Source organism: Bufo bufo, chromosome 2 (assembly GCF_905171765.1).
Source record: "Bufo bufo chromosome 2, aBufBuf1.1, whole genome shotgun sequence".
In the NCBI taxonomy this organism is placed as follows: Eukaryota; Metazoa; Chordata; class Amphibia; order Anura; family Bufonidae; genus Bufo; species Bufo bufo.
The window spans coordinates 158,243,698-158,257,368 of record NC_053390.1 but is presented as its reverse complement, the minus strand read 5'-3'; the positions used below and the strand labels follow the sequence as shown (position 1 = coordinate 158,257,368).

The window sequence follows — 13,671 nt, the reverse complement described above, 5'->3', positions numbered from 1 at the left end:
ATTTTCTCTAGATATTTTTAAAAACGTTTTTTTTCCTTTTTACACTTATTTCAAGTCCCCCCCAGGGGACTTTAACACTTCTCCCATAGACTGTAATTAATTACCACTGCAGTCTATAGAAGATTCATTCTGTTCCTATGGAGCCCTGCAACCAAATGGCTCCCTCAATCTTAGCTATTCCAGTGTGCTACGAAGAAAGAACGCTCAGATGCTGTGGTCTCAAATGACCACAGCACCTGAGGGGTTAAAAATCCTTAAGGGCCGTTACGCCAATCACAGACAATACCTGTGTAAAACATCAGGAACCTGGTGGCTATGGCGGCCACTCAGCTTCTGAGCAAGCGCCATGTTTAAACCCCAGATGTCCGGTGTACATACACGTTAATGGGTTATAAGTAGCGGAGTCAACAATTCCCTAACCTATTTTTTCTCATCCTGGACAAACTCTTTAAAGGGGGTTTTCTTGGACGAACATAATAATGACCTATCTATACAGTGGGTGTCTGATACCTGGCACTCTCCCTAATCAGCTGTCAGTGGCAGCTTTAGGAGATGAAACACCACAGCTCCATACCCTGTGTATTGGCCGATCTCTTGCTCCCATTTACTTAAATAGGAACATCAGCTTCAGGACCCAAAAACGGCATGGTGTATGGCGCTATGGTGTTCTGTCTCCATACACCGGTTACTACCGCAACTTGTAGCAGCCACTAATAGCTGGTCAGTGGTGGTGCATAGTGTTGGAGCCCCACCAATCTCATATCAATGATCTATCCTATGGATAGCGATAGAAGAAAGTTGCAGTGCAGCACAAATGGACCTCACGACCAATCCGGAATCCACCAGCCGTGATAGGACCACCGATCCACAGCAGTCCCATAGGCAATGGTAAAAAGTAAAAAAGGTTCACGGCAGCATGTTCGGTGTGACTATTTATTGGGAACCAAGAGTGCACACACAAAAGGATATGACGTTTCGGCTATGCAATAGCCTTTATCAAGTATACAGATACAAAAGAGTGAACAGTCATATATACACCAGAGTGGCCACCCATGTGGCATAGTGTAGCCAATAAGCTAAAAGGTCAATCTCATCAGCACATGTGTTATAATTAAAATGGTCTGAGCTCCAATCAGACTAATGATAAATAATAAAAGTTCCGTGTACCTGCACATCATTGAGACTCATCCACATACCTCAGTCATGTCGATTCCCAAAGTCGGCATCTCAACAGACCTGCTGCGCGTGTCCGTGACATCATCACGTTTCAATAAGGACGGGCCGCCGTCACAAACATCCGCAATGCGGCCTCACCTCACTCTGTGACTACAGCGCCCACAACCAATGAGCGCTCATACATGTAGAGCGCATCATCAGCCCATGTGATCGTTACATGACCGGCAAAAAGGTCCTAGATCCACCTAATAGTAAATGGGTAAATCAACGACAATCTAATTGTCACTGAACCTTGGCTTAGGGACAAAAAAGAGGGCAATGGATGAGGCAATGAGTGTCGGCATATACTGTGGAGCTAGTGAAACATATATCTTAGAGTATCATATAAAAACATTATATATCGAATCGAACAATAATAAATGAAAATATTCTACCTATCTACACTGTTAACATTGAGTTCAATGTTAAGTCCCTGGGGTTGTCCTCAACATGCGCTCCCTATCCCCTCCTCTCTTAGGGACCTGGACAGAATCGATGACCCGGAAACCCAGTTGGCTGACAGAGTGTCCACAATCAACAAAATGTTTAGCCACCGGCTTATCCATAATTTTTTTCCTTATAGTGCTTTTGTGTTTGTTGATACGCTCCCTAATCTCCATGGTCCTCTCTCCCACGTAGATCAGACTACAGGGGCAAACGATCATGTAGATGACAAACCTAGACCGGCACGTGTAATATTCTGCAATATTGAATCTCTTGCCACTGTATGGGTGAACAAAAGTATTGCCCTTCAACATGTTCCCACAATTACAGCAACCCAAACAAGGGAAATTCCCAGTCTTTCTGGGCTTCAAATACGTCTGGCCCCCTCTATTAACATCACACGTGTCAGTCTGAATCAGTTTTTTGTGCAGATTAGTACCCCGTTTGTATGCCATCAATGGCGGTTTGTCAAATTCACTTATTGTAGGGAGACCCCTGTGCAAAATGTGCCATTCCCTTCTCAAAATCTTTGCTATATCAGCACTTTGATTGCCATAGGTGGATACAAACGGGATGCGTCCCATATTCATTCTCCTAGGAGAAGCTTGAAAAGTGGGGACACTGTCAGCAGAGGAGATCCTGGCCCTCGTCCTATCTAACAGCCTGCCTGGATATCTTCTATTAGAGAACTTGTTGCACATCTCATCAATGGATAGGTCATCAATATGTTAGTCCCAGAAAACCCATTTAAGATAAAACAGGAGTTTTAGGCACATTCTGTTCTTCAAGGTTTTGTAGCTTTTGCGTTTGTTTCGCTTCATGGAAGAGAAATTGAGCTGCTAAGCATGGTTTTTGTGGTTCAATATTTAAGCAAGATTTCTGTTTCATAATGATCAACTAAAGCAAATCTGGACGTATGTATTTGGTACACATACTACAAGAAGATTTTAGATGTTAACACATACTAAAAATTACTAAACAAAAAGAAAATATAATAAATCTGGTTTCAAACAGTTTTCGACTGGTGTTTTTGTTGACTTCTCTGGCTTTTGCCGTTTTTTCAAGGCAAGAACAGAGAATAGTTGCGCATTATGTCTGTGTAGGCGGCTCTCCTGGTTTGGGCTCACAATCACTGACCAAATCATGAAGTGTGAACTAGGTCTTAGGCCTCATGCACACGACCGTTTTTTTTTTGCGGTCCGCAAAACGGATTTCCGTTGTTCCGTGACCGTTTTTTCTTCCGTGGGTCTTCCTTGATTTTTGGAGGATCCACGGACATGAAAAGTGAAAAAAAAAAATAAGTCAAGTTTGCATTGAAAATGATAGGAAAAACGGACACGGATCACGGACGACTATCTTGTGTGCATCCGTGATTTTTCACGGACCCATTGACTTGAATGGGTCCGTGAAAAAAATAGGACAGGTCATATTTTTTTCACGGACTGGAAAAACGGATCACGGAAGCGGAAGCCAAACGGTGCATTTTCCGATTTTTCCACAGACCCATTGATAGTCAATGGGTCCGCGAAAAAAAACGGAAAACGGAACAACGGCCGCGGATGCACACAACGGTCGTGTGCATGAGGCCTTAAGCCGCTCTCACAGTGTCAGCGTTTGGTCAGTGATTGCGAGACAAAACACGGGTGAAAATATTTCCATTATTGGTGTGTAGGCTTCACTCCTAGATGCATATTTTTTATGAGACTTTTACACTTTTTTTTTTTTTTCCAAATGACTATTTTTTATAGACATCTACAGAATAAGTGACATTAGAGGGGGTACATATTTCCCATTTTAATAATGCATAGATAAACAAATAAAACTGTAAAAAAGGCATATAATAATACTTTTTTTTTTACAAAACAAGATGCCATAAAAATGAAGTAAAAACACCATTAAAAGAAATCATGCGCTTCTTGCGGTTTTTACAATGAAGGAAAGCCAAATCAAATGTGTATGAAGAAAGCATTAACGCAATATTTCTCTAAATGCAACGTAAGTGAAAGAGAAACCAAAGTCAACTTACATTTCACTACTTCACAGCAGCTGGATTTGAGTCCACGTCTAAATCCACTTATCTAGAAACTCTCTCTTGATTTATGCCACTTGCCTGTTTGAAAGTAAAGAAAAATCATGACTTCATAAAATACTTTAGTTCACGACAGTTATTTCCCTTAAATGGGGTTGTCAGGCCACCACAGAAATTTCAGTTATGGCCCCTTAACGGCTTATCCTAAAAGAGAAAGTAAAGGAGTACTGACCTGTTAACTAGCGCTCCTTTCCAGTGCTGAGGGTCCCATCCCTGCAGCTTCGGTCCCCTGTGGACCGAAAGTGAGAACAGCTGATCAATGGGGGTGCGGGGTGTCGGACCCCCACCGGTTGCATACTGATGACCAATCCTGAGAATACGTCATCAATAACAGGAGACCGGAAAACCCTTTTAATATCGTTTAAAGAGAACCTGTCACCTGGATTTTGTGTATAGAGCTGAGGACATGGGTTGCTAGATCGCCGCTAGCACATCCGCAATACCCAGTCCCCATAGCTCTGTGTGCTTTTATTGTGTAAAAAAACTGATTTGAAACATATGCAAATTAACCTGAGATGAGTCCTGTCCCTGAGATTCGTCCAGTGTGAAGATGCCCAGCACCGCCCCGCATCCTCAGAATCTCCTCCTTGCTCCCCAACATCAGAAAGCTAGAGCACCGTAATCTTGCGATGCGCGAGCTAGCAAATGCGCACTGTCCTCATAGTGTTCCTTCCCGGTGCTGGCATCAGCCTCAGGCAAGGAACTGCGCATGCGCTAGCTCGCGCATCGCGAGATTACGGCGCTCTAGCTTTCTGACGTCGGGGAGCAAGGAGGAGATTCTGAGGATGCGGGGCGGTGCTGGGCTCCTTCACGCTGGACTCATCTCAGGGACAGGACTCATCTCAGGTTAATTTGCATATGTTTCAAATCAGTTTTTTTACACAATAAAAGCACACAGAGCTATGGGAACTGGGTATTGCAGATGTGCTAGCGGCGATCTAGCAACCCATGTCCTCAGCTCTATACACAAAATGGTTCCCTTTAATATAGCCTCAAGGGGACCTAATAGGCAAATATTGTGGACTATTACGCTAGGCCTACACTGTGACACGGCTGGATTTCTTGTGACTGTCATTTCTATGGGAACACCACTACTGAGCGATCCTAGCTGTAAAAGCTGTCACGTGCGGCCCTAGCCTTAAACTGCAAAGGAGAAGTCTAACGGAGGCCAGAAAACCTTTCAGACAATTAGTTTTATGATTATGTCCCTATATGTCTTACTGATTGCTGAATTACCTAAAACAGAAGCTTGAAGACAGCAAGCACCACATGGAAACTACCAGTAAGGAGGCACAGATGTGGTGCTGGAAAAGTCATTCTGGATGGGTCCCTTAAGACGCCCCACCTGACTTGTGTGACATCCCATAGGCCGTGATACATCAGAACAAGTCAGGTCTGAAACCAACCGTATTTTAGCCTTATGGTTTGCAAATAACAAAAGCAATCCGACTGACGACCACGGGAAGTCTCCGACTGACGACCACGGGAAGTCTCCGACTGACGACTACACCTACTGAGGTGATCGCACATGCTCAATTACATTCTTCAACTTCCACCTGCCAACTCTACTGTTAAAAGCTATGAAGCTGCTGCTGCTTCTCCCTGCACACGGATGAAAACATCCGATGTTTGGGGGAAGCAGCCAATCGCACCCGTGATGCTAGGGAGGCTCGTCCCTGTCCCCGCCTGCCATTGGCTGCTCCCTCCCCGACACCGGATATTTTCATCCGTGTGCAGGGAGAAGCAGCAGCGGTGGTGCTGGGACCAGGAGCGAAGCCGGGAGCGGGGTAAGTATATTACCGGTGAGGGGCCCGGCACATGTGGGGAAGTTCTTGAAATTGGATAACCCCTTTAATAATGGACACATTGTCAGGTACAAGAACAAGCCTTGAAACTCACATGGATCCAGAGTTCCGCCTATTCATTACTCTGCTAGCTCAGGGTGTGTCCTTTCTGCTACAACTCGCACAGCTCAGCTCTTTCTCTATAAGGCTAGGTCTACACGACAAATAGGGCGCAACATTTGTCGCGCGACATTTTGTTGCACCAATGTCGCGCGACAATTTTTATAATGGCAGTCTATGGTGTCGCACTGCAACATGCAACATGCTGCGACTGCGACACAACAGTCGCAGAAAATCCATTGAGATGGATTTTTCTGCGACTGTTGCGTCGCAGTCGCAGCATGTTGCATGTTGCAGTGCGACACCATAGACTGCCATTATAAAAATTGTCGCGCGACATTGGTGCAACAAAATGTCGCGCGACAAATGTTGCGCCCTATTTGTCGTGTAGACCTAGCCTAACTGTCACAGCTTCTAACAGTAAAGTTGGCAGGTGGAAGTTAATTGAGCATGTGCGATTCAGTAGGTGGACGTGCACATTATTATACAGATTAACCCCTTCCCGACTGCCCCACGTAAAAAATACCTTGGCGGTCGGGCATTTAATGCTAATGAGTCTATGCTAATGAGTCTATGAGAAAGCTATTCAATGATTGCTTGTTATAGTTCCCTATGGGAACTATAAAAATAAGTGTAACAAAAATGTTTTTATGAATAAAAAAAAATTCTAATCACCTTCCCCAAAGTAAAAAAAAATAACATAAAAAAATACACATCATAGGTATTGCCAGGTGCAAAAAACGCCCGTACTATTAAAATATAAAAAGTCTGAATGGCCTATTTGCAATTTTTTGTTTCTTTTTTCCAATTTCATTCCATTTGTAATTTTTTTCCCCGCTTTCCACGACACTGTATGCAACCGTAAATAGTGCCATTAGAAAGTGCATCTTGTCCTGCAAAAAATAAGCAAATATGGGGAGGAGCAGGGTTGCCAACTATCCAGAAATTTCAGGACAGTGCGTAAAAAAAGGCTACTTTTATCCTGTGTCCATGAAAAAAATATATGTGTCCGTGATTTTTTTGAGGCTGATGGTTCTTGACTAGATTATTTTGGTGGTAAATAACATCACTTTACAGCTCACAGTAAATGCTGGTAATGAGTTCTTAGACATGTATTACTTATAATCTTTTTCATTAATTATGTTTTTCTAATTTGTCCATAAAAAATGTTGGCTGTCCAGCGTCCAGAAAAAAGAAAAATTCTGGTTGGCAACCCTGGGGGAGGGGGGAGGGGGGTCCCAACACAGTCTGACATAGTTTATTTAATGCTGATAATGGTAGACTGTGTAGGAATACACCCCTTTGGCAAGTGGAATGGTAATAACCAGGTGTCAATTTATAAAAAAATGTATGGTAGGAATAATAGAGGAACAGCAGAAACATAAAAGATGACCCAGAGTTGTTATTTCATTGGGAACGCAAGTAGTTACTACAAAATACATGTCAGGAGTGGTGACAGTTCTTTTCAGACTGCTTCCTCCGTTCCTTTTCCAGTATGTTGACAATAGCATCCTTCCCTTCTGGGTAATGTCATCTTAAGTTGTCCAAATTAAATTAAAGGGGTATTCCCATCTTTAAGATCATATCTAAAAAAAATTCCCCTAGTGCCATAGACTATTTTTGCAATTAGGTTCTATTATTTATAATGCAGCCTTTCTGAAAAATTCCTTCCCTCTTACAGCATTGTTTATATTTGGAAACCCATAGATACAGTCACCGCTCCATGGCCGCATCTATGGGCCGCGCTTGCGCAGACCGCACTAAATGTTCACCCAGGCGGCCAGCCATTCTCACAGGAACGTGCACGCTAGCCGTGCATGCGCTGATCTAATTTCTTCTCTGCCGCGTCTGATACAGAACAGCGCATGCTCTGTATGCGGCGCCGGTCTTCCAGGCGAGTGGCGGAGAGAGGACGTGCCCATAGGAGCGAGCGGCAGTACCGAGGAGGTGCACAGACAGCGTCCCTGCACTAAATGACATTGTGCCCAGCGTCCCTGCACTAAATGACATTGTGCCCAGCGTCCCTGCACTAAATGACATTGTGCCCAGCGTCCCTGCACTAAATGACATTGTGCCCAGCGTCCCTGCACTAAATGACATTGTGCCCAGCGTCCCTGCACTAAATGACATTGTGCCCAGGGTCCCTGCACTAAATGACATTGGCCCCAATGACAATGGCCATCAGGGACGCTGGGGACAATACTATCATACTATCCACATGAACGAGCACGCAGGACTCAGATCTCAGTGTTATGTCATAAGGAGGCGGGGCCAGCCTTCACTCTAGCTGCCTAAGGCCGCCCAGCTTTAGAAGCCTCAAACCAGGAAGTGAATTCTGCTGTTACTGCAGCTCAGGCTGATTTAGCAAGATGGGAATACCCCTTTAACACCCATAACATTCTGCAAAATTACTGCATGTGCATTTAAGAGTCCACAGCTCTCCTGTAAATAACTGTATTTTCAGTCAAATAACAATTTGAGAGCTACTGTTCCGTCCCCCGTTATTCCTCTTAGAAATGTAAGAGTAAATTGACAAACTTTGTGTTACCAATTGGGGACGCAGTCCAATCGGCGCTGACAGGTGCACACTCCGGAGGGACACGTCCCTTTGGTAATAGTAATACCCAGCTGCCAATTTATTCCTGCATTTCTAGGACACACACTTTGAAAGCAATGGAAGAGGCAACATAGACGGCCTGGAAGGTTATGCTATTAGCTACATAACGTACCGAGTTCATTCATTGCCTTGCATGCTTAAGCTGATGTCTGGGCCGAGGAGGAACTTCAGACTGCTGGACACAAATCCTGTTTGTATTGTAGTCCTTTCTGCAGAGAGAGGAATGCAAGTGTCAGTAACATCCGCTCACTAAGCCTTGCTGCAGGCTACACACAACACAAGGAACTGATGAGAGATGCATGTGTGGAAAAAACAGATCAAGGCTGACATTTACAAAGAAGACCAGTCTTCTGCAGTGATAACGTACTGGCGTCCTCAGAAGAAATACACAGCGCGCACCGATTGTATAAGGCTTATGTACATGGCCGACTATCATCAGTGTTAGAGAGGAGCAAATTTCATGTTATGAAATTCGTTCACGCGTCGTTTGGTGATAAAAGCAGAATTGCATTATGGATTCCTTTACCGCAGACCATAAGGCAATTCTATGCCTTTAGAGGCATTCAGTTATTCATTCCGTCATAATAGAAGTCTATGGCCTGCATAACAGTTCCATCCCGTTTCCGTTATCCGCTCATCTCTAATCAGTGTGCTACATGGCTCCATAAAACAATGTTCAGAAAATTTCAGAGGTCCACATTGTACCTCTGGATGACCCCTATTTCACATGGATAATGTAATAAATTCCATGAAAAAAAAAAACACAAGTTAGGACTTGTGCGGATCCAGAAAATACAGATGCGTGCATGCCGCAATTTTCACAGGACTCCCTATAAAGAAGCATATTTTTGTCCGCAAAACAGACAAGAATAGGACATGTTCTTTAATTGCGGCCGGCCGCACAGATGCAGACAGATAACACCCGTGTGCCGCCCGTTTTTTTTGTATTTTTTTTTGGAGGACCTGTAGAAATAAAAACTACGGTCATGGGCAAGAGGCCTAAAAATTATGACATGCTCATCACATACTTTATTACAGACATTTGTCTGGTCCCTCCCAAAAAAATAGTGACAAAAGCAGGCACGGTAAAGATGTTAATATTGTTTAGACTTTATTAAAGAGGACCTTTCACTTGTAAAAACAATGTGAACTAAGTATGCTGATATATAGAGCGGCGCCCGGGGATCTCACTGCACTTACTATTATCCCCGGGCGCCGCTCCGTTCTCCCGTTATGCCCTCTGGTACATTTGCTCTTTAAGTTATAGTAGGCGGTGTCTTCCCTTGTCCTGTGGGCGTCTCCTTGTCCTAGGCTGCAGCGCTGGCCAATCGCAGCGCACAGCTCACAGCCTGGGAGGTTTTTTTCTCCCAGGCTGTGAGCTGTGCGCTGCGATTGGCCAGCGCTGCAGCCTAGGAGAAGGAGACGCCCACAGGACAAGGGAAGACACCGCCTACTATAACTTACTGAGCGAAGATACCGGAGGGCATAACGGGAGAACGGAGCGGCGCCCGGGGATAATAGTAAGTGCAGTGAGATCCCCAGGCGCCGCTCTATATGTCAGCATACTTAGTTCACATTGTTTTTACAAGTGAAAGGTCCTCTTTAAGGCACAAAAGGTTTAAACAAGACCACGAGTAAGTGGTACACATGGACGGCCTTGTCATTTCTTGCACCTGCAAAGTGAGCAAAACCCCTTTAATGTCAGGTGTTGAGTGTGATAACTGGCGGGGTTTATACCATGTTATAGGGTATATATCGTCATGGTCGAGTCACATTATTATGACCACTTCCTACTTTTGACGTCGGCAGTGTGTAGCTCATGAAGCTCACGTGTGGTGAGCTGGCTTGGTGGGTATATAAGGCGTGTGATAGGCTGTCTGATCACATATCCCTCGTTGCTGTCATGACTAGTGATGAGCAAACTTGTGTTTTCAAGCTTGGCGTTCGGGTTATCGAAGAATCCCGTTACTGATTGCGCTACCACGGACCATAACGGAATTCTATGGCGACATGCACTACGGAAGCCTATAAGAGGCATTCCATCATAATAGAAGTCTATGCTGGCCACAGACTTCTATTATGACGGAATGCAATATGTAATGCCTCTCATAGGCTTCCATGGTGCATTCCGTCATAGAATTCCGTTATGGTCGAGTATTCTAATAAGAAAAAAAAAAAAATTAATAGACTGTTTTCCTTTATAAAAACTCAGACCCCCAACACCCTTCGCCCCCCCTGTGTAATCAGCCCAAGTGCTTCAGTTCCCCCCCAGTGCCATTATCCCCAGTGCCATCAGCTCCGTTCCCCCAGTGCCATCAGCTCCACTCCCCCACCCCAGAGCCATCAGCTCTTTCCCCCTTGTGCCAGCAGCTCTCCCTCCCCCCTTGTGCCAGCAGCTCTCCCTCCCCCCTTGTGCCAGCAGCTCTCCCTCCCCCCTTGTGCCAGCAGCTCTCCCTCCCCCCCTTGTGCCAGCAGCTCTCCTCCCCCCCTTGTGCCAGCAGCTCTCCCTCCCCCCCTTGTGCCAGCAGCTCTCCCTCCCCCCCTTGTGCCAGCAGCTCTCCCCCTTGTGAAGTCATCTCCCCCCCCCTGCTCCTCCTGACACCCGGAGTGCACAGCGTCATTGGCCTTAATCGCACCAACTTACCTTTCCAACAGGGGCGCCGCCGACACTCCCATCGTTCCGCGCTGCGTCTGATGTCAAACAGCGCGTCATGTCACGGCGTGCGTACGTCAGGAGGTCAGTGCAGCGCGGGACCATGGATGTGCTGTGGAGTGTCCGGAGGCCCCCTGCTGGAAAGGTGAGTATTGCGGGCCAGCGGAAGACCACAGAGTGGGAGTAATAGCAAGCGCTCCACTCCTGCTCCGTGGTCACGTGACACAAACGAATCTTCGATGCAAAAAATTAGCATCGAGGATTTTTTTGTGTCGAATAACTCGATTCAATCGAGTAATCGTTTCAGCCCTAAATTGGACCTCTGCTGATTGGCAAAGGGTTGTCTTCTCAGATGAGTCATGTGTTCTGCTTCATCGAACGGAAAGACAATGGTGTATCAGGTGAGAAAAGTCAGAAAACAAACACCCTGCACCCATTGCTGGAAGAACACAAGCTGGTGGTGGCAGCGTTATGGTCTAGGGAATGTCTTCATGGCATTTTCTGGGCCCACTCATCCACGTGGAGGGCACTCTCAGCTGATTTGGGTATGAATCCATCCTTACAGATCACGTACACCCATACATGCTGGTTGTCTTCTCTGGGGTGGATGGGATCTTCCAGGAAGACAATGAGACATGTCACATGGCTAGAAATGTTCAACATTGGTTAGGGCAGTGTTTCCCAACCACTGTGCCTCCAGCTGTTGCAAAACTACAACTCCCAGCATGCCCGGACAGCCTTTGGCTGTGTGGGCATGCTGGGAGTTGTAGTTTTGCAACAGCTGGAGGCACACTGGTTGGGAAACACTGGGTTAGGGTACTTTCACACTAGCGTTTTTGTTTTCCGGTATTGAGTTTTGTCACAGGAGCTCAATACCGGAAAAGAACTGATCAGTTTTATCCTAATGCATTCTGAATGGAGAGCAATCCGTTCAGGATGCATCAGTTCAGTCCCTCTTACGTTTTTTGGACGGAGAAAATACTGAACACTTGCTGGCATGCCGGATCCGGCATTAATTTACATTGAAGTGTATTAGTGCCGGATCCGGAATTAAGTGTTCCGGCAAAACAGATCCTATTTTCCGGTCTGCGCATGCACAGACCTTTAAAAACGCAAAAAAACATTAATACCGAATCCATTTTTCCGGATGACATCGGAGAGACGGATCCGGTATTTTAATGCATTTGTCAGACGGATCCGCATCCGGATCTGTCTGACAAATGCCATCAGTTTTCGTCCGGATTGCCAGATCTGGCAGGCAGTTCCGGCGACGGAATCCTCTGCCAAAAGTACCCTTAGAAGAGCATGACCAAGACTTCAAGTACTACCCTGGCCCACTAAATAACTTGAACCCAATTGGGACCACCTCGATAGTCATGTTTGCTCTATGGATCCTCCCCCACGCACCCCTCCGGCAGCTGTGGGATGCACTGCAGTCAGCATAGCTCCAGATACCTGGAACAACCTACCAGGACCTTACCGAGTCACTCCTAGCCCATCCAGCTGCTGTCAGTGCTGTACATTGCGGTAAGGGCTCTTTCACACTTGCGTTGTTCTGTTCCGGCATAGAGTTCCGTCGTCGGGGCTCTATGCCGGAAGAATCCTGATCAGGATTATCCTAATGCATTCTGAATGGAGAGAAATCCGTTCAGGATGCATAAGGATGTCTTCAGTTCCGGACCAGAACGTTTTTTGGCCGGAGAAAATACCGCAGCATGCTGCGCTTTTTGCTCCGGCCAAAAATCCTGAACACTTGCCGCAAGGCCGGATCCGGAATTAATGCCCATTGAAAGGCATTAATCCAGATCCGGCCTTAAGCTAAACGTCGTTTCGGCGCATTACCGGATCCGACGTTTAGCTTTTTCTGAATGGTTACCATGGCTGCCAGGACGCTAAAGTCCTGTTTGCCATGGTAAAGTGTAGTGGGGAGCGGGGGAGCAGTATACTTACCGTCCGTGCGGCTCCCGGGGCGCTTCAGAGTGACGTCAGGGCGGCCCACGTGCATGGATGACATGATCGCATGGATCACGTCATCCATGCGCATGGGGCGCTCTGACGTCATTCTGGAGCGCCCCGGGAGCCGCACGGACGGTAAGTATACTGCTCCCCCGCTCCCAACTACTACTATGGCAACCAGGACTTTAATAGCGTCCTGGCTGCCATAGTAACACTGAACGCATTTTGAAGACGGATCCGTCTTCAAATGCTTTCAGTTCACTTGCGGTGTTACGGATCCGGCGGGCACCTCCGGCAAATGGAGTGCACGACGGATCCGGACAACGCAAGTGTGAAAGAGCCACTCTGGATATTAGCTGGTGGTCATAATAATGTGACTCAACTGCGTAGTTTTCTAAAGGACGCTCATGTCGCAGAGCACATCTACTGTAAATTACTGTAACTACCATTCCAACGAGCTGATCTCATAGTCTTTGTCAACAGAAATCTATTCAGAAGCCATTCACACACAACTAGACCTGAAGCAGGAAAAAGGAGGCTGCAGCGTCAGGCCTCACTATTTCTCCCACAACACAAGCTGTATGTAGACACAAAACAAGCGCTTGTTCTTCCTCACATCATCCGACAGAAACCAAGTGAAGCCATGAAACATTAACATTTAACCTTTCACATGATCTATTTCCTCATAGCATGCGCTCAAGGCTACTATTACTATACTATCATACCATTACTATTGTAGCACTGACGAAACAGACACAGAACCAATGGGGGAGATTTATCAAAACTGGTGTAA

General features: G+C 46.0%; 1 protein-coding gene across 2 annotated transcripts in view; it reads right to left on the bottom strand.

Moving 5' to 3' along the window:
* FER (FER tyrosine kinase) overlaps window positions 1–13,671 on the bottom strand; it is a 307,686-nt gene that overhangs the window by 278,918 nt on the left and 15,097 nt on the right. For both annotated transcript variants that reach the window (XM_040421608.1, XM_040421607.1), the window contains exons 2-3: window positions 8,382–8,478; window positions 3,686–3,769 (exon numbers count right to left, since the gene is read on the bottom strand). The gene's annotated coding sequence lies outside the window, so the exon portion shown is untranslated. The remainder of the gene's footprint in view (window positions 1–3,685; window positions 3,770–8,381; window positions 8,479–13,671) is intronic.